This window comes from Lissotriton vulgaris, chromosome 7 (genome assembly GCF_964263255.1).
Source record: "Lissotriton vulgaris chromosome 7, aLisVul1.2, whole genome shotgun sequence".
NCBI lineage: Eukaryota > Metazoa > Chordata > Amphibia > Caudata > Salamandridae > Lissotriton > Lissotriton vulgaris.
The window spans coordinates 1,625,972,345-1,625,993,666 of NC_141695.1; the positions used below are offsets into that span (position 1 = coordinate 1,625,972,345).

At 43.0% G+C, this 21,322-nt stretch overlaps 1 pseudogene; it reads right to left on the minus strand.

Annotated features, from left to right (window-relative positions):
- Nucleotides 1-8,317, minus strand: part of LOC147706135 (uncharacterized) — a 37,020-nt pseudogene extending 28,703 nt beyond the window's left edge.
- Between the last annotated feature and the right edge of the window lie 13,005 nt (nucleotides 8,318-21,322).

Consider the following 21,322-nt stretch of genomic DNA (forward strand, 5'->3'; position numbering starts at 1 on the left):
TAATGCACAGAAATAGTCCACAGAAGACAGTAACAAAGTAGAAGCACAACTCAAAATGATCAAGGTTAGGCATGGCCTCACGCCCAACCAGGGGGACTCTTGGAGCAGCTTAAGCAGCAACAGATCTCAATACACAGGAATTATGGCCTACTTTAGGAACGCAGACAGGGGCTTAAACCCTGTGGGAAGGGTTGTGCAGTTGAAATTGCAGGCTGACCCTGTACAATCTACACAGTCGGCCGCAAGGCTCCCAGGGAGGGTGGTCAGTCCAAAGTTTGGGGATCTCAACTGGACAATTTCAATCATTGAACTTTCTTAATCCCTAACAGATCCCTACTCATCACCGAAGACATGGAAGGGCGCAGCCAGCATACCTAAGTGCTTCCCTGAGCACCGATCACATACTCCAGCTCCTCATAGGCCAGCGGACTTGCGAACCACTGCACAAGTCCCTCACATGCGCCTGGCGTACGAAGAAGAGGACAGAAATAGGATGCCCATACCATTACAGGACATGGCATCTCAGGAAAGTATTGAGGCTGGAGGAGTCAAACAAACAGTGGGATATTCCTACATGGAGTCTCAAGCGGAACTTACCACCCCGCCCCAGTCACAACTAAACAACTCTTTAAAACATCCCCAGCTTTTCTGTCTTTCACATTCTCTGATGCATTCTCTGATGCAAAGGATAACCTTTTTCTGGTCTACTAATGCCCTTTTGACAGAGGCCACAAATGCCCTTGCTTGGCAATCACAATAACTAGAAATTCAGATCGAAACGCTCCAAGTCATGGTGGATATGGTGAGAAAAGTGGACACACTTTATGAAGCAAACCAAAGTGAAATGCCGCCCTCAGACTGTCTATGCCCTGACCTTGAGGATAAACTAGGATCACTCCCATCGGTTTTATCTAATCGAGTCACCGAACTCAAAGTTATAAACAACAGGCTATCATGCCTTCATAACAAAGGAGCTAACATGGGAGGCACTATCAAGGCAGAAAAGGGAGACTTGTAGCGGGACGTCATTCCAATGGTACACTCACTTACACAAATGTAAAATGGTGACCCAACACCAGACAAGCCAGGGCAGCATCATCCTGTTACCAACTTAACTGTGACCCTCAATGCAAACAAAGCAGCATCTGGCTGCAACGGGGGTCAACTACGTGGACAGTAGAGCAGGGACCCGCATGGAGGCGGAAACCTCTCCTGTTGCAACAAATTCTCGAGAGAGTGAAGAAACATTTAAGGAAATTCCAGAAGCAGGAAAAGAATCAGAATCAGAATGATGGCACTGACAACCTGGGATGGGGCCCATATTAATAGTGCGCAGAAAGAACCACAACCCTCTACTACCCCCGGGCTGAGACCACCTTTCTATCCAATATTCCAAAAAGGAGTAAGACATAAGGCCTCTCCAAAAGATGGCAACACGAAAGATAAACTAGCTGCCCAGGCGTTCGACATAATGGCTGCCCAGGATCAGAATGGTCCCCACCTCAACCTTGGGGAAATGGAGACTAGTACTTTCCTGGTGCCTACAAACCAGTTGACCTATTCCCAGGTCACCGAGGCCCAAACCAGAGGAGACGACTATGGAACTCCCTGGACCTTCTAGGCTGTCCAGGCCAGGCGCTGCATGGGGCTCGGGCGCTCAGATCTGACACTCCAACAGGGCTACCCTCCCATGGGAAATGCCGCACAACAAAGGTAGTGCTAACAGGCCAACTGTAAACAGCTATCAGAGGGCACCCTTGGGGTCTCCCTTGAACAGTGTAAATGAATAAAATGGAAATTTGTTTACAAAGCCACGTTTTGAGAAACTTTTCTGAAAGTGAGTAGATTCGTTTCCTTTTTCAATGCAAGTGGCAAGGAATTCTAAAGTCAAGAAGTGCAACCAACTAAGGTCCTTCTTCCCCATTGATCGTTCCTGGACCTAGGGATGATCAGATTAAATAATGTACCAACAGAAAGTTTGCCTAAATAAAGCAGGTGCTTCTCCGTGGAGTGCTCCAAAGGCAATACATAGAGCCTTAATATAAATGTGTGTCTTTATAGGATGTCAATGGAGACAGGGAAGAGAGGCAGAAACAGATACCCTTTTGGGAATGCCTAGCAACCGGGGGTCTGCAGAATTTTGCAGGATCTTCATTTTGTTTGTTGAGACATTTCTTTCTGATATTTACAAAAAGGGCATTGCCATAGACAATCCTGGTAATGCTGCCCAAAAGGAGGGTGCAGGCTTTGAGGGCAGGTAATAGGAGAATGTACTTGTCTTCCTTCCAGAGCAAGGAACACAGCCCAAGGAATGCTGGCACCACCCCATTAATACAGAGCTTGGGCCCCCAAGTAACTAAATCCGGGGAATTGTCAAGGGCATCTGTGACTTGCACAATAACAAGTAGCAGCGTCTCGGTCGGGAGTCTCCAAAGAACAATATTTACACCCCAGTACATCTCCAGAGGCAATATGGATAGTCTCCACAGAACAAATATATTAATGTTGTTACAACATATACCAACCCTTACCTCCATCACCAGCAATGACATAAACCAGATTCAGTTTGTCAGCAGCGCCCCGGATCTAGTAGGAGAATCCACCACCCTAACTTGAGGAAAAAGCAGTTTGCAGAATGGTGAATCCCCCTAAGAGTGATGGAGGAAGTTCTACGTACCGCTCAAAACTAGCCCTAGGAAGGGCATCTTAAAAGGGACAAAAAGGCTTGAGGCTCCAAGGAGTTACAAGAAGCTCCACATCCAGTGCAGAACAAATGGGCAGGAAGCGGCCAGGCAAGTCACCACCGCCCACAGCAGAGCACCTAAGCATACCTCAGATGCCGCTCACTGGGACTGGGTCTCTGCTAGCCTGGCTCGAAATTGACCAATGCCTAGCATACAGAGAACGAAAGATCAGTGCATTGCAAGCTAAATTAACACCATTGACATTGTATCATGGAATGCGGCTGGAAGCAAGAAGATACTACAATTTAAGGGTGAGCTTGCTCTTTTCGATGCTACAGATATTATCTGCCTACAGGAGATATGAGCATTAACTCCAAGGCCTATTTGGGAGACCCTCGGTGGAATTTTAATTTACATAAAACACTCAATAAACTTAACATTCATGGACTTAAACAGTTATTCTGAAATGTTCCAAGCAGGTATCCTAAAAGTACTAATGGGGCATCTGTCCAGAATAATAATGAACATTTATTTTAATATACACTGCCCAGGCACCTCGGATAAATTGGACCAAATGATCCGACATTTGGAAAAACCTAATAGCACAGTACCCTGCCTTAGAAATTATACTATTGGGGACATCAACATGCACCACCTAAGGGAGGTCGCGTCTGGCTGTAGGAATAACAGTGAATCAGCAAGGTTAAACACTTTTTTGCAATACTATAATCTCAAATCAGTTCAAGCAATGTTTGCATCTAGTAGTCTGCGGGTGTCATATGCCCCCCTCTTTCAACAATCAGTCCACCATTGATTAGGTTTTTTTGTCCCAGGGCTTAGTAAATGCATAACTAAATATGAAGTGATTCAACGAAATGAGAGAGACCATGCCACAATGTGGGTTGGACTAGACGCATCAGCCAGAACCAGGCATTATCTAAGCCCTCTAAGAACTTCCAACATTGAAGAAGACTATAAACTCATGTGGAGGATCAAATGGTCAGCTGTGTATAAGAAAAGCTTGAAACCTAGAAATTAAGCTGGGCCAGATGGTCTACTATATCCCCAAAGCCTGCAATTATTTCATGCTATCCTCTGTTCTGTGCACACTCTTACAAGGGAAACTCCCAACGCCAGCAAAACTCAACAACACTTATACATTATGCCCAGCAAGGGAAATAAAGAAAAGCACACATCAATTAAGGGCCATACAAAGGGTGCATAGAAAAACAAGCACCATCTCCTCAAATGACCACCTATCCTCTGCTACCTGAGAACATGAACATCTCGTATGGGAGCACAGGAGGAAAGTCCAAGAGGCCAAGTGGCTCAAAATTTCCAATTTGATTGCAGTTTTGGCAAAACATTAATGGAATATGTCATGGAGATAAAGGCAGAGGGAAATCAGTTCAAGCAGAAGAAAGAATAACAATAGTTACTTACCTGTAATCTGTGGTTCTCCAGTATTGGTGTCTTTTATAGATTCACATGCCTGAATCATTCCCCATTCGTCGGAGTGGGAGTCCCACGGTACATAAAAAAGCAATAATATGCTAATATTAACATAGAAAAAACTTGGTAATAACCAACCAGGAAGTACAGTAGCCCAAGCTACAGGAGAAAAAACTTCCACACCCATGACTATCCTAGACATTTAGTATAGCCCAAACTGCAGCCAATTAGGCGACAGCACCCACCAGAAGGTTCTCCCCAGAGGCTCAGGCTCTCAGATTTTCTCGCACCGGAGTGATGGTAAACCAATGTAGCCTATGAGCCTCTCAGGGAGGTGGGCGGGTTGCATGTGAATCTATGAAAGACACCAATACTGGAGAACCACAGATTACAGGTAAGTAACTATTGTTCTTCTCCAGTATTGGGGTGTCTTTCATAGATTCACATGCCTGAATCAGAGTAGATAGCAGAATATATCTGTGCTTGGAAAACGCTATTTGTAGCATAAGTCTGAACATATGAAAAAGTACATAACCATATAACAGAAAAGTCGCTTTTTCTAAAAGCATGAAAAGTGCAGTTACATGAGCATGTACATAATAATAAGCATGAACAAGCGTCTGAAAAGCAGTAAGCGGAGGATGGAAACAGAGGCTCACCTTATCTGAAAAGATTACGCAGAACTGTTTGACCCACTGAAGCGTCAGTGTCGCTGGCTGCTTCCAAACAATAGTGTTTGGTGAAAGTATGCCTGCTGGCCCAGGTTACTGCTCTGCAGATGTGCTGAAGAGGAGCCCCAGCGAAAAGAGCAGTCGAGGAAGACATGGCTCTCGTAGAGTGAGCCCTTGGAGCTACCTGCAAAGGTCTTCGTGCTTGTATATGGCAAAAGTCAATAGCTGAAGAGATCCATCTTGCTATTGTTTGTTTAGACACTGCATGACCTTGACAAAATGTTCCATAGGCGACAAACAATTGGTCAGATTTGCATATTGTAGAGGTCCTTTGTAAATAAAACTTTAAACACCTCTTGATGTCTAGTGTATGCAATGCCCTTTCCGTAGGGAATTGTGGGTTAGGAAAAAATGTTCTTAAGATGACTGGCTCGTTCAGATGAAAGTCCGAAGGCACCTTAGACATGAATTTTGGGTTTGTACAGAGCACTACTGAATCTGATATGAATTGCAAGAAAGGTGGATGGACTGTGAAAGCCTGGACATCACTGACTCTTCTAGATGAAGTCAAAGGCAACAAAAGAGATACTTTCCATGTAAGAAATGTTAAATCCACTCTGTGAATTGGTTCAAAAGGGTGGCGCATGAGCTGCGCTAACACTACATTGAGATGCCACGATGGCGGTGGCCGACGTACCAGAGGAAACATTCTGAAAAGTCCTTTAAAGAATTGCTGTATTCTTCTTGAAGAGTACAGTGAAGTGGACCCATCCTGACGATACCTTGAAATTGCTGCCAGGAAAACCTTTAGAGTTGTGTGAGATAATCCCGATTTTGCCAGATGTAAGAAAAAAGGCAATATCTGTTCTGGCTTAGCCTGAAAGGGATGAATCCCAGCCGAGTGACACCAGATACAGAATCTTTTCCATTTAAGTCTGTATGTTTTTATCGTAGCAGGTGCTCTTGCTTTGGCTAGTACCTCCTTGCATTCTGCAGAGATATTCAGATGGGCGAATTCAAGGTACTCAGGCGCCAAGCCGCTAATTTCAGAGAAGTCTGGTCCGGATAGTAAATCTGATCAACCTGGATGGAGAGGAGATCCGGTATTGGTCAAAACTGAATTGGTTCGCACTGTGATCTGAGAAGGAGATCGGTAAACCAGTATTGGCGAGGCCACCTAGGGGCAATGAGAATCAGGCGACACGGTTCTTTTTTCATCTCCCGGAGAACTCTGGGAACCAACGGTATCGGAAGAAAGGCGTAAGCATATATTTGAGACCAGTTGATCCAAAACGCATTCCCCCGAGAATCTTTGTGGGGATGCCAGCTTGCAAAGAACCGGCATTTGCTGTTCTTCTTGGTCGCAAAGAGGTCTAGATCTGGATGACCCCACTGCTGAAAAATCCGATCCACAGTCGATTGATGAAGATCCCATTCGTGGGTGGACACCGCTGTCCTGCTGAGAGTGTCCGCAAGAACGTTTGCCGTTCCCGGTACATGGACCGCCATAAGATTGATTCTGCGTCGTATTGCCCATGCCCATATATCTTGGGCTTCCTGAGACAGAAGAGCGGATCTTGTTCCTCCCTGTTTGTTCAAATAGTGCATGCTTGTAGTATTGTCTGTGCGAACCAAAACTGTGGCCAACTATTGCGCGAAAGGACTTGAGGGCTAGGAAGATGGCTCTTAGCTCCAACAGATTGATGTGCCAGACCTTCTGTTGAGGACTCCATCTCCAGCTGACTATCAGCCCCTGAAGATGTGCTCCCCAACCTTTGAGGGATGCGTCCATGGTGATTGTAAAGTTTGGTGCGTCTTGGAGGAACGCGCAACCCTTTTGTAAATTTCTCCTTTGAGTCCACCAGAGAAGAGCACCTCGAATGCGAGGGGTGATCCGAATGAGGTCCTCTAATGAGCCGGAGACCTGCAGCCATTTCAGGTTGAGTTCTTCTTGAAGAGGCCTCATCCTGAGATGGCAATTCGGTATCAAAGGAATGCAAGAAGAGACCATCCCCAGAAAAGACTTGAATTGTCGGACTGAAACTGACTTTCTTGAGAGTAAAGTCCGAGCCATGTCCTGTATTTTTTCTTGCCTCTCGGCCGATACGAAAGCTCGGACCAGCTGTGTGTCCAAGGTAGCTCCCAAGAAAGCTTGTCTTTGGAATGGTTCTAGCTGTGACTTGCTGAAATTGATGGAGAGGCCCAGTGACTGGAAGAGAGACAGACACCGCTGGACATGGTTGTCTGTGTTTGCGTAAGAACTCGCCTTGATAAGACAGTCATCTAAGTAGGGAAATATTTGTATTCCCTCCTGCCCGAGGTGTGCTGCTACCGGAGCCAGGACCTTTGTAAACACCCTGGGTGCCGAACGCAGCCCAAAGGAGAGGACCTTGAACTGATATTCCCTGCCAGCCACTCTGAATCACAGGAACTTCCTGTGACGAGGTAAAATGGGGATGTGGAAATACGCATCTTGGAGGTTCAAGGTGGCCATGTATTCTCCCTCCGAAAGAAGATGCAGTATTTCTTGGAGTGAAAGCATCCGGAACATTAGCTTCTTCAAATACTTGTTTAAGGCACGGAGATCTAGAATTTGAAGCCAATCCCCAGACTTTTTCTTTATTAGAAAGAATCTGGAGTAGAATCCTGCTCCTCTCTTAACCTGAGGAACCTTTTCGATTGCTCCTTTTTTTTAACATCAAATTGATCTGGGAAAACAACTCTTTCAGATGAGCTGATGGTGGGCCCCTTGGGAGGACGTTTGGAGGAAACTTTTCGAATTCGAGGGCATGGCCCTTGGCCAAAATGTCCAAGACCCACCTGTCTGATGTTATTGATGACCATTTTGAGTAGAATTTTGAGATTTTTCCTCCAATTTTTATGTGAGACGGCGGCAGTAGCGGTGGCAGGTAATGACACTCATTATCTTTTATCCTTTCCGCGGTAGGCAGGCTTTCTTTTGTTTTGGGAATAATTAGTGTTGCGCTCGCCATAGGACTGGTAACGTTGGGTTTGGTAACGTTGATTCCCTTGTTTGTAGGAGGACTGCTGACTATAACCTCCTCTAGTAGAGGACGATCCACGTACTCTCGCACCTCGAAAGGGCAGCTTTCGAAATTGTAAGGTGCTCAGGGATCTAGCTGTCTCTGTGTCCTTTTTTATTGTCTGCAAGGCTTCCTCTACTTGCGGTCCAAACAAAAACTCCCCGTCATAAGGCATGTCTAACACCGTAGTTTGAACCTCCTGGCGGAACGAAGTCGCTCTTAGCCAGCCTTGCCTGCGCAAGACAGCAGCTCCTGCTAACTGCCTGAATCCAGTTGAAGCTACATCCACTGCAGATTCAATCATCTCAGCCAAGATTCTTTCACCTTCCTGCAGTATTTTCAGAGCTTCTGACTTTGAGGGCTCTGGAAGCATGTTGACATATGGCGAGATGTCAGACCATATTTGCCGGTCATATCTGCCCAGAATGGCTAATGAGTTGACAGCCCGGACTGTAGTTGCTGCCATTGTTGACACACGCTTTCAAATAGCATCCAGACGCCTGCCGTCTCTATCCGGTGGGGCTGCTGTAGTGTAGTTCCTATTTTCCCAAAAGGGTCTGCGCATTGGAATAACAAACGATAGTTTAGACGTAGGACTGAGGTCAACTAGGTCTCTATTGAATATGCTAGACTTAATTTAGGTGTGCCAGCTAGCTCAGAGGTCACTAGAAACTTTCTCGAATGAACAGGGAGGAGTGAACTTCCCTGATTAGACAAGAAGGGATTCAGCTTCTGACAACCGCATAAACATGACAACTTTGCTCCCCCAGAATAAGGAGTATATCTCCAGAGCCGTGTGAAAACAATAGATAGATATTTCACCCAGTCAATCGTGCATACTTAGTTTATGCAAGAGAAATGAATTGCCACAATTGCAATACTTGTTATAAAGTAAAGTGCGTACAGTAAAAAGAGTATTATGAAATAATACTGTAAAAGCATTGATATGGTTTCTGAACCATATGCTACTTAAAAGGTATAAAATATATATACAGTTACATACAATGATAAATGTTTGACTAAACGTGCTCAACTGGTGCTTCTAAGCTACGCCTACCCCGATATACCTAACCTAAGCCTAGTACGTGGGAAGGAGTAAGGGAGTTGCAGTTTAAGTTAAGTTAGTTTTGCAAAGAATCTGACTAAAGAATTCTCTAAGGATCTAATCAGCTCCGTACCTTGGTTTTAGAATGAAGGAGGTCTTGTATCTCGCTCTCAGGACTCGATCTCCCAGTAACCCGCAAGGGTGACTGGAAACACTGGAGATGGATTTTCTCGGCAGGAGAAAAAGTCAGCGTCTTTCTCAGTGCGTCAAATGGGAGGGACGGCTTCCTACGGCACTCGCATCCGCTGGGCTTCGGATAAGTAGATAGCCGCTCTGCTCCACACCACTGTGTGTTGCTTAAGGCAAACGCTGGTATATTTATACCTGGAAGGTGCCGTGTTTGACGTAAGGTTGGACATAAGATGTCAATAAAAGATGTCACTAAGAACTGGCCGTTCTTTCAGTGCTCGCAGGAGTTCTAGGACAAATAAAAACAAAAGCATGGGGAATTCCCAGGTTGCTGGAGGTTTGGTTTGTTGAAAGAACTTGTTGTACGTTCTAGGAGTCTAAGAAAGTAGCCTTGCCGTATTTGGTTTGCATTGGCTATTACTAAATATGGCTTTGATTCTTATGCCTTTATAAGGGTATGATTTGTTATAACCACATAAGGGCATAAATAGGGATTATTTAATTAGGGTCCTAGATATGATCACAACACCCACTCCACGTATAATGTCCATCATTACTAAATACTAAGCAATATATAAACATATAGGTATGCAAGTGTTTTCCAGCCCACCGTAAAATACATCAAATGCATTTGAAATGGTATAGATACACGAAAATGAGTATTATACTGTATGCTTTCAAGCAGTGGTATCATTCAGATAATGCAAATATAAAGATCAGCTGAATGAATTGCGAAAATTACATTTATGAAATGGCTCTTAATACAGAAGAGAAGGTCGAGACCATTTCATCACATATTTATACAAGATTGTACATGTGCTAGAGGCTGATTCAAATTACTGTTTCTAGAGTCTCTAGGAATAGAAGCTCTGTTCTCTAAGAATAGTTCTACTTTAAGCAGAGTACCTTGTGCCAAAAAAAGTAAATATTTTGGAAGAGGCTAAAATTATTTTCCTTTCAGGGGAAAAAATAGTTCCAAGTGTTTTCAGCAGTGTTGTTTATAAAAACTGAAGGCCGAATTCAGAGTTCAGGGTGCTCGCTATTTCAATTGTTATTCTCGTTGTTAAGAGAGAACATTACTTCAGATAGACCAGCAAAAAATGCGTCTACCACAGTAGGTGAAAGTTGGGCCAACTCCGAAAAAGTTGAAATAGTGCATATATGAGATGCATTGCCATCACCGGTGTCTAGATCAGCAATGTTCACAGAGGGTTGTACCTGTGTGCTGTCGCTTTCATCTCGTACTTCACCACCACCTGATCGTAATGGTGAAGTCTCAACGAATGCGGTCATCAGAATCGGTAGCCGCAGGGGACAACACGTTGCGTGAGTCGTTACTGAGGACCTTAGTGATACGGTCTCGGTATTGTATTGCTAGGATCGTTTCTTCCATCGTAGCCTGAGTTTTGTCTGTCACGTGGCTTGCCATATCGGAGCAGAAGGAACAAAAATAAAATTCCTGCTACGAGTCCCAAAATAAGAGGCAGGCCACCGAAAAGAGAGTGCACCAAATTCGGGAAGATGCCCAGAACCGTTTCAAAAGGTGTTAACAGTCCTGAAAAAATACATGTGCGATGCCACTGGTATCTGACATGTTTAAAATTTGGCTTAACATTTCTAAGAAATGCACGGGGCAGTTTGTTGATAATAGGGTATGTATCTCTGCTACTGTCCTTGCAGCCTGCAGGTCATACGTCTCTTTGGACGAGGTTAAAGGCACAGTTGTCTGTAAAAGAATAGACTTCATTCTGCTTAAAGTATCAATTTGAATAGAAGAGATATTCACAGAAGGCCATAATGCCGCCTCCATGTCTGGATTGCTGTTTGGATACAATACTTGCATACAACAAATGACCCTGGAAGTAACGCTCACGAGATAGAGTTTTCCTGGCATCATGCCACAACAGCTGTGGTTACTTAATATAACGTAGCTACCGTTGGAAAGATGTCTGAAAAAGGGCTCTATCTGTGTAGCTGGGGTGCCGTGCAGATGGTATGAAAGGTTGTTTGATGAACCTTTGCAAGATCCATGCAAGTTTATACCTTCGCATAGGAGTGTACCGCTCAGTGATGTTTTACAATTATTACCACTAAGAAATACCTCTTTCTTTCCCCCACTCCAACATCTATGTGTATAGGGTAAATTCCAAGTTGACTTGATGTATCCTTTACCCAACCTTTCATACAGGCCTGCTGGTATATACTTTTGGCAGTATTGAAACTGAAAAGTCGGTATCGGGATTGTGATGGTGCCATGTATTATCCATTCAATGACAGGTCTTTCTGACATTGTCAATGGTAATCTCTCAAGTTTTTCAATGCTCAGCACCGTATAGTCTGCTACTTTCTGTGCCAAAGAGATTTGTCTATCAGTAAGGTTAAAGATAGAAAATAATGACGTTATGTTCATTAGACGCCATGGCACGTGACCTGAATGGAGGTTTTGTAACATCCAGCCTAGCTGTACAATAGAACGCAATTGGGACTGACCATGTTGTAACATTATCATATCCTGTTCTATTGTATCAATAGCAGATTATACAATGCTGTCCAGTGAATAGATTCTGGAGGACAGAGTCGTTAACCCATTGTCCACTACAGAAAGTGTTTTTTCCAAATTAATGCGATCAATTTCTCGTATCTTTTCTGCAGTTTCAATTTGATTTAATTTCCAAGCTTAATTGTAAGCTGTGTATATACCGACGTACATGAAACGTTTTTGACGCTGTTTGCGAGGTCCCAGTATGAAATCTCGCAAGTCAGCACCTTCTTTAAGTAAAGTTAAGTGTTGCTTAATTTCTGGAAGTGTGGATCTCTGTAGCCAGTCGAGGCATAGTTTTCCTACACTGTATGTTGTAACTATCCCTGGATGTTGTCTTTGGGAATATCTTGGGTCTGGCCTGTTGTGTTTGAAGCCCTGTATTTTGTTCAGGAATCTATCATGACAGTTATTAGTGTCTGTGGGCCAGATCAACCATTTGTTCCAATCAGGAAGTGTTCTGTTTTGTTTTAAAATATAGGCCACGTCTAACCCTTCATCTGTAGTGGTGTTTCTATCAGGCATTGGCTTTGGTATAGACGGGTTGTTTAAATCTTTTATCTTTGCTAAACCAAGACAGGTTGTTTGCTGAATTGTGTCATTCTGGAACATTATTTGTTCTGGGGTCATGCAGGCTCTGAACAATGCTTCTAAACCTTGTACCTGCCATTCTTTTGTACCCCAGATGGTTTTTGTCTCAATGTTGTTTTTCCAAAATTCAAAACCAAATGTAGACATTTTTTCATAAAATTTTTCAGAATAAATCAGTTTAGTGTTTGTCAACATGCTTTTCACTCCTGTCTTATTTAACATTTTGAAATAGAATGTTTCAGGATCAGTGATATTAAACCCCGAGAAGTATGGGAATTTCTCATAAAAAAGGTTTTTGAGCTGCCTTTTGGTGGGGTTGGACAATGTTCCCATTGTTTATAACTGAAAATATTTCTAGTATTTGCAGATTTATGCAGATAATGATGCCCAAAGTATTTGAAACAGTACATTTCCTCATAATTCGATGAACCCTGTAAATAATCATGTGCTGTAAATTTTGCTGACATTTCTAAATCTGATATCATATTATTAATATTTTCAAAGTCCCAATCATCAGAGAAACTACTAGGTGATACAAAGTCACTTAAAGAAATCTTAAATTGGTGTTGATATTTCAAAAGCTCAACTGGGCCATACATTTTATTGTCAGTTTTGTCCCATGCTATACCACAAGGTATAGGGATGGCTGTGATGTTCACTGATGACAGTTCTCTTTTTTAGATGTGTGATGATCTGTGTGGTTTCAGGACCAAGTTGATGTTCTGACTTGCTGTGTCCATTGTACTATATATTCCATCAATAAATTTACCCAAACTTAAAACCAAGATGAGCCATAGAAGGAGGAAAAGTACGCCTAACACCCTCCATAATTTAATCCATTGTGAAGTTAGATATGTTTCTCTGAGTTGATGAAAGAGTTCTGTGATTTTTTCTTTGAATGTTTTTGTTGCTGGCTTGTCTCCATGTTCACTTGGATCATCGGGAAAGTCATCAAAGTTGATAAAGTAGCCAGATGCAGTTCTGTCAATTGGTGGGATTGCCTCCGGATTTCCATTGATCTTTGCATTTTCTTTTGTTATTTTTGTATATTCCGAGGCTACATCGTTGTAGTCTGGTGTTTCTTGATGAACTGTTGCAATTTGGGTTTCAAGAGGCACAAGTTCCATGGCTTTGTTGCATACTCCTTTTTTAATTACTGCAGGTTTGTCAAATGTGATTAGTCTCTCAGTTTGAACCTCTTGGATTGTAGCAAGATTTGTCTTCTGCTATTTCTTGGGAGTCCACTGGGCCTACTACTTATTATTGGCCACATGGTTGTGGTTTCACCAGGGCGATTGATACAACTCGGTTCTCCTTTTTTTCCAGCAAGGGGCGGTAGTACAACTGATCTTGTTCCGCTGACAGCTAAAACAGGTACTGCTTTTCTTTAAGAAGGCCCAAATTCCTTCTTCACTGCGATCTTTTCCCTGACCAGATCCCCAATCTTTGGAATCCAGACAGGTCTTGCTGGGACAGGTGTTTTTTCTTCAGTGGTAGTTGGCTTAACTTTTCGGTACTCAGACTTTTTCTTGTTTCATTTAAGTCCTGCAAAACAGCCAAGCGATCTTTGATATCAAAGGCTTTTTGTTGCACCACTGAAATCTGACAATCCAAGTTCTGAATGATCATTCTGGTACCAAATAAAAGTTCATACGGGCTGATACCTCCTAGAGAATTTCTTGGCATATTAAGACTACGTTGGACACTTATTAGATGTTTGACCCACCCATCACCCGAACCTAATACCCTCGTTGTTATAGATTGCTTTATGTCCCGGTTTTTTCTCTCCACTACCGCATTTCCCTCGGGATGGAATGGACGAGAATACCGCAATGCAATGCCCATGCTGGCCATGGCTTCCTTGTAAGCCCGAGAGCTAAACGCAGGACCCTGGTCAGAATGTAGCATGCCAATTGCGTATGTGCCGATAAAGACTTGCAAATCTTTTATAACAGTTCTGGCGTCAGCCGAGCGCTGGGGCCACATCCAAATGAATCTCGTACAGGAATCCACTGTGACCATGATATATTTATAGTTGCCATCCCTTTGTAAGGGACCACAGTGGTCCAGGTAAACACATGCTAATGGTTTGTCTGAGATTAGAAGGGGCGCCTGCACTGGTCGTTTCACCGTTGATACTTTCATTTTCTGACATATTTCACATTCTAGAACATAGTTCCTAGTTTGTTTTCTCAATCGTGGCCACCAATATCTCTGTTTTAATAATAATACTGTGGCGGAAACACCAGCGTGTGCAGAGGCGAGACCTTCGTGTGCCGCTAAAATTAGTCCTAACCGATGCTCCGTGTTTGGAATTGCTCTATCCCCCACTCCAGGGATTTGAGCAAACGGAACGTTGTTCGCATCAGTTTTGCATGAGTACTTTACTGGAAAGCCTTTCGGGAGTGTCTTACTGCTGTCTTTTACTGAAACACTGACAGCTTGCATTATCTCGCCGTCTATTTTTGTTTTTGACCGAGTGATGGCTGCTACGGATGCCGTTTGTACAGCTGCTTTCACGGCCTTGTCAGCCAATGAATTCCCTGCAACGTGAACGCCATCACGTTGATGACTCTGCGTATGTATAACGTGAGTCTTTCGTAGTTCTTTCTTCAAAAGAACTACTTGTTCCCACAGTTTTTTATGCTTTATTGTGGCACCTGTCTCATCTTTGTAACCATTTTTTTATCCTGGTCTGCATGGAATTATTGTAAGATCGTACGCAGTAATGCGAATCGCACACTATTAGTGTCGGGAATTCACGATCGGCATTTTCAAGCGCCATCTTTAGAGATCTTATTTCAGCTCGCTGAGCTGTACAGTTTCTGAGAGATTCAGTTTTAGTGACCATCGGTCTGAATTTACCTAGGCGCCAGCGACCTTTAAAAATCGCGCACGCTGCATTGTAAATCTGTTTTCCACAACGTAGTGTTGTGTAAATCTGTCCGGGAAGATTACACAGGTGTACTGTTCGAGGGGCTGAATTTCGATCAGCAGATGACATTCATTTTCATATTCCAGATATTCTCGTTTTTTCGTTTTCGGATCAAATGCGTGTGTCACGTCTTCTGTTGCAAGAGAATTTTCCCATTTTATCCATTTTGGATCTAGAGCTTTAGCATTAGGATTGCCTGGTATTCTTACCGCCTCAAGGGCTGATACTGCTGTTAAAACAAATATCCTCTTCCCTTGGGCTGGGGCTCTTTCTTTTGCTACAGCAGTTTGAACCGCAGTTAGAATTTCTTCAGTTGAACTGAATTTCATTTCAGCTTGAGTGTACAAATGTGATTTGTAAGCTATTGGTACCGTTTCTCCCTCATTAGAGGTCAGGTATGTGAATCCGCATCTTCCTGGGATGACTCGGATTACAAGGTTGCGTTCATTTGCACGTGTTTGCAGTTTTGTTTTAGTTAACATATCTGTCTGTAATGATCTTAAAATTTCTGTGTGTTTTTGAGTCCAATTAATTGGTTTAAAATCAGGTTTTATTAGTTTGTAGAGAGGTTTAAACCTCTCTGCATAATTTAGGATGTATTTTCTTCCGAAATTCAGGAAACCTAGTATTGATTGTAAGGTTTTCAGTGTTTTTGGAGCTTGGAGTACTGCACACTTTTCTAAGAAGTTGTCTGCTAGGGTTTTGCCTTCACTTGATAATTCATATCCCAAAAATAGGACAGTTAGATGGGCAATTCGTGATTTTTTAAAGTTAAATTTGTACCCTTCAGCTGCAAACCCAAGTATTATGGTGTTCACTCTTTTCAAGTGAGTCTCCAGGTCATCGTCTGTAAGATAGATGTCATCGACATAGGATAATGCCTCATCATCATACATTTGTAGTAACTCTGTTACCCTGGCTGAAAATAATCCTGGGCTGTTCTTGAATCCCTGTGGGAGACGACAAAATTGTTTTTGGGTCCCCATACTGGAGAAAGCGGTCAATTCTGCTTTCAGATGCTATGTTTTGACAGAAGAAACCATTTGAAATATCTAATGTCGTTTTATATTTTTTGCGCACGATGTTATTCATTAGTGCTGCACTGTGTGAGTTTTGTATTGCAAAAGTTTTACAACAGGAGTTTAGATGTCTGTAGTCCAAAACTAGACTATATGAATTGTCTGGCTTGGAGACAGGAAACAAAGGATTGTTCATTTGTGAGGTGCCTCTTTCAATCACCCCTTGATATTCAAGTTGATCTAAAATTTCTTTTACTTGTTTTTTAGCTTCTTGCTTAACAGGATACTGCCTCAGTGCAGTAGGTTGATTTTTTAACTGGATTTTATGGTGAGGAGAATCCTCATACCATCCTACAGGATTTTTATATAATGGGCTTGGGCCACTGCCCATTTTCTAACAAGTGTGTATTTTTTATGAATTGGAATGTGATTTGAGAAGGCAGGCATAATCATTTCTTCGCCATGTGGGCACTCCCTGACAAACTCTGGTGGCCAGTCTTTCTCTGCTAGAAGGATATCATAGCCTTTAGATAGATTCTCCCAAAAGAGACCTTTTATTTTCCTAGTTTTATCTCCCTCTATAGGTAATGTTATTTCATATAGTTTATGGGGCACGCTCACTCGGGTGTCTGCAGTTTCCCCTTGAATGTATTTATTCGTGTCCACTGTCTCCAGAATATTCTTCAGGATCTTGCTAACTATGCTCACTTCTGCTGCGCTGTCTAGCATTGTCTGGGCCCACTCTCCGTTTTTCAGTTGTATCCTCAGAATTCTCTGCATGTTTTATTTTAATACTGGCAACCTTCTTTCTGGGAAATTGTAATTTTTTACTTTGATGAGCAGGTTCTCTGTCTTTGGACTTGACGTGCTCTTCTTTATGTTCTGATCGTCCTCTTCTTTCCGATTTCTTTGATGAAGTCTGAAAAGATCGAGAGGAACGTGTATCAATATCTTGATATCTGTCGGGTTTTCTCAAGTTGTCCCTGTTTCTAAGGTTGTATCTTTTTTCAGAGGGCTCCCTTTGGGGAGACTTGCCCCCCCTTCTGGAGATCTATTTCTCCGTTGGGGAGACCTTCCTCTGGACTGAAATTGTTTTTCTCTGGGAGTGGTTTGTTTGTTACCCTCCCACTTCTTCTTTTAAGAATTGAGATTATTTTTAATAAAAGTTTTTTCAGGATTTTCTCTTGTTAATTCTTTTATTTTAACTAAGAGTTCTTCGCTTGACATTTTTTCAATGTCGGGATCTGGTGTGTAGCTGGCTAGAACCAGTCATGTGGCTCCTGGTCTACCTAGTGGACCGAGCCTGGTAATGTGATTTTGATGTTTTAGGGTGCCATTAAACAAGAGCAGGTGCTCTTGGTATGTTAGTGGAATTTCAACTTCCTCGAAAGGAGAGTATTCCGCTGGAGATTCTGCTATTTTGTAGTAGTGGAACTAATGTGTTACAGCATGTGCTGCTGGAAAATTTATCCAGGAATAGAATACCTATGTCTGCCGAAATTCATGTGCCTCTGCCACAAATAGGACTGTACCACCTCTTGATGATTCTCCATTTTCTATAAGCTTTATAGTTATGGTTTTTCTTATATTGACCGGGATGATTATTGCATCATGGTCGTTATCTCGGACAAGTGTGTCGTCCGCTGCGAGTTGAACTGCCAGAGCAGCTCTCTCCCTTTCGTCCTCACTCTCTGTCATTTTACTGACTGAAAGTTTTGCAGAGCAGTTTTTGAGGAAACAAAGATTAGGTGCACAATATTTTGGAACACTGTATCCTTCAATGTTGACTATACCGTAAACCAATACATAGGATTCTCATCCTACTAAGTTCCGGCGGATATTAACCTTTCACCCACTCTAGACGTCTATTGGAGTTTTTACGGGAAAAAAGGGGTCTGTGTGAAAAAGCACGACTGAGTTACTCTAGTATCTTGCGTTAGATTATCGCCTTACCAAACTTTGGGCGCCATGTAGTGTAGTTCCTATTTTCCCAATAGGCTCTGCGCATTGGAATAACATAAACAATAGTTTAGACGTAGGACTGAGGTCGACTAGGTCTCTATTGAATATGCTAGACTTAATTTAGGTTTGCCAGCTAGCTCAGAGGTCACTAGAAACTTTCTCGAATGAACAGGGAGGAGTGAACTTCCCTGATTAGACAAGAAGGGATTCAGCTTCTGACAACCGCATAAACATGACAACTTTGCTCCCCCAGAATAAGGAGTATATCTCCAGAGTCCAGTGAAAACAATAGATAGCTATTTCACTCAGTCAATCGTGCATACTTAGTTTCACCAGAGTGCAGAGAAATAGAGAGACAGGTGTTTTCAATAAAAGGTGTTATTTATTGAGCAGTCTTCTTTCTCATGCAAGAGAAATGAATTGCCACAATTGCAATACTTGTTATAAAGTAAAGTGCGTACAGTAAAAGGAGTATTATGAAATAATACTATAAAAGCATAGATATGGTTTCTGAGCCATATGATACTTAAAAGGTATAAAATATATATACAGTTACATACAATGATAAAAGTTTGACTAAACGTGCTCAACTTGTGCTTCTAAGCTACGCCTACCCCGATGTACCTAACCTAAGCCTAGTACGTGGGAAGGAGTAAGGGAGTTGCAGTTTAAGTTAAGTTAGTTTTGCCAAGAATCTGACTCAAGAATTCTCTAAGGATCTAATCAGCTCCGTACCTTGGTTTTAGAATGAAGGAGGTCTTGTATCTCGCTCTCAGGACTCGATCTCCCAGTAACCCGCAAGGGTGACTGGAAACACTGGAGCTGGATTTTCTCGGCAGGAGAAAAAGACAGCGTCTTTCTCAGTGCGTCAAATGGGAGCGACGGTTTCCTTCGGCACTAGCATCAGCTGGGCTTCGGATAAGTAGATAGCCGCTCTGCTCCACACCACCGTGTGTTGCTTAAGGCAAACGCTGGTATATTTATACCTGGAAGGTGCCGTGTTTGACGTAAGGTTGGACATAAGACGTCAATAAAAGATGTCACTAAGAACTGGCCGTTCTTTCAGTGCTCGCAGGAGTTCTAGGACAAATCAAAACAAAAGCATGGGGAATTCCCAGGTTGCTGGAGGTTTGGTTTGTTGAAAGAACTCGTACTTTCTTGGAGTCTAAGGAAGTAGCCTTGCCGTATTTGGTTTGCATTGGCTATTACTAAATATGGCTTTGATTCTTATGCCTTTATAAGGGAATGATTTGTTATAACCACATAAGGGCATAAATCTGGATTATTTAATTAGGATCCTAGATATGATCACAGCACTGTGATTGGAGAAGAAGGATTTGTAGATCGCTTCTGTGCAGCCTGTATGATCACCAAATCCAATTTCGTATGTCCTATTAGGCAAGCTAGGGACTTTTCAGGAGCATTATATTTTTTATCTATCCTCAGCAGAACTGGAGGGATAGATGCAGGAGTAGACATAACTTTAACTCCCTCTTTCCAGATGAAATCTATAATAGGTATAGACTTAACCTGCCTCCTTGGCTGGTCCTTGAAATCATAGAGTAAGCATTCCTGCTGTGTATTCTCCATGTCAATATAGAAGCGTTTTGCAGCTCTTTCCATTAGAAGATGGAATCCTCCCACGTCTACTGGAGGTGAATCAGCGGTTACCGGAGGTGAAGGAGAAGGTGTTTGGACCTGATAATCGTCCCACTCCGACATCATGGATCCGTCATCGACTTCTCCTCCTTCTCTCTCTTCTTCATCAGAAGAATGTTGTTCTTCAGGCTGATGAGACGCTACAGGTGGAGGAGACTTTGGTGGTCTTAAATCAGATATGGACGTTTGCACCACAGGTGTGGGAGGCATGAGTCCGCTGACTCAGACGGTGGAAAACACCTGTAATAATCATTTAGCATGTGCTGTAGATTTGTTAGCAATGCTACTGGCATCTGAGCTGAGGGGACATTAGTAACAGGTGATGTCACATGCTCAGGCGAGTGATGGTCCTCTTGATCGTCCTCTTGGTATTTGATGTTTAATTCTGAAGGACTTGCAGCCGTCCCGAACCTTTCATCCATTTCAGAATCCTCCTCACTATCTTCAGATTCTAGTAACTTGTCAGCGACCTGTAGGGGTACCGTTTGAGGTGACAGGCGTAGGGGAGATAAAGGTTCTAGGCTAGAACTGCGTCTCTGAAGCAAGGATGGCTTCCGTGTTGATGTAAAAACCGTAGACGGTGACCAAACTTGCATGGTGGTACATGTAGACAGTTGCGGCGTCGACGGAGGCCCCATCGACGGGCTCGTCGACGGGGGCTTGGCTCCAGACGATGAAGAGGTCGTCATCGACGATTGAGTTGTCTTCGCCGACGACGGTGTCTTCATCGACGACGGTGTCTTCGTCGACGGTGGAGTCTTTGTTGACGGTGCAGGAGTCGTCGACGAGCTCGTCCACGACGGTGTCGACGGAGCAACCGTCGACGGTGGGGTCGATGAAGTTATCGTCGACGGAATCTTCTTCAGCTTGGCCGCCGACGGGGCGCTGACGATGGCAGATGAAGCTTCTTTCGTCTACGAGATAGGCCTGACAGTGACATAGACCATCGTCGACGGTGAAGACGCTGTCGACATTAACATCTCAGGTTTAGGTGAAGAGAAAGTTACCACAGACGTAGATGTTGCGTCGACGGAGATCTTCGTCGACAAAAGTCAACAACGGCATCGGCGACGACAGGGTCTGTTTCTGAGGTAAAGTCTTCTCAGAAGTCGTCTTTTGAGGTACTTTTTTGGTTGTTCTTCTGAGGGATGTGGATGGCCCAAGTTTGCCCTTAGTAGGGGGAGTAGCCATAGAGGTGGAAGGCTTCTCAGACCCCTTAGAAGAGGATGTATGACGTTAAAATGCATACTTTTACATCGCATACCATTACAACGCGATTTTTACAACGCAGGATCCTTTACAACGAATGCCTTACAACGCATGTCATTACATAGCAGATGCTATTACAACGCATGCCATTACAACGTAAGTATAGGTAAGTATATCATTTTTTTAAAATTATAAGTAATAAATATTTAATTAATTTAATTTATTTAAAGTAGTTTTTTTTTTAACTAAACCCTTAAAATACCCCTGTACCCAATAACCCAAACCTAGCCCTGAACCCAAAAAATACCCTTGCCCTGAAACCT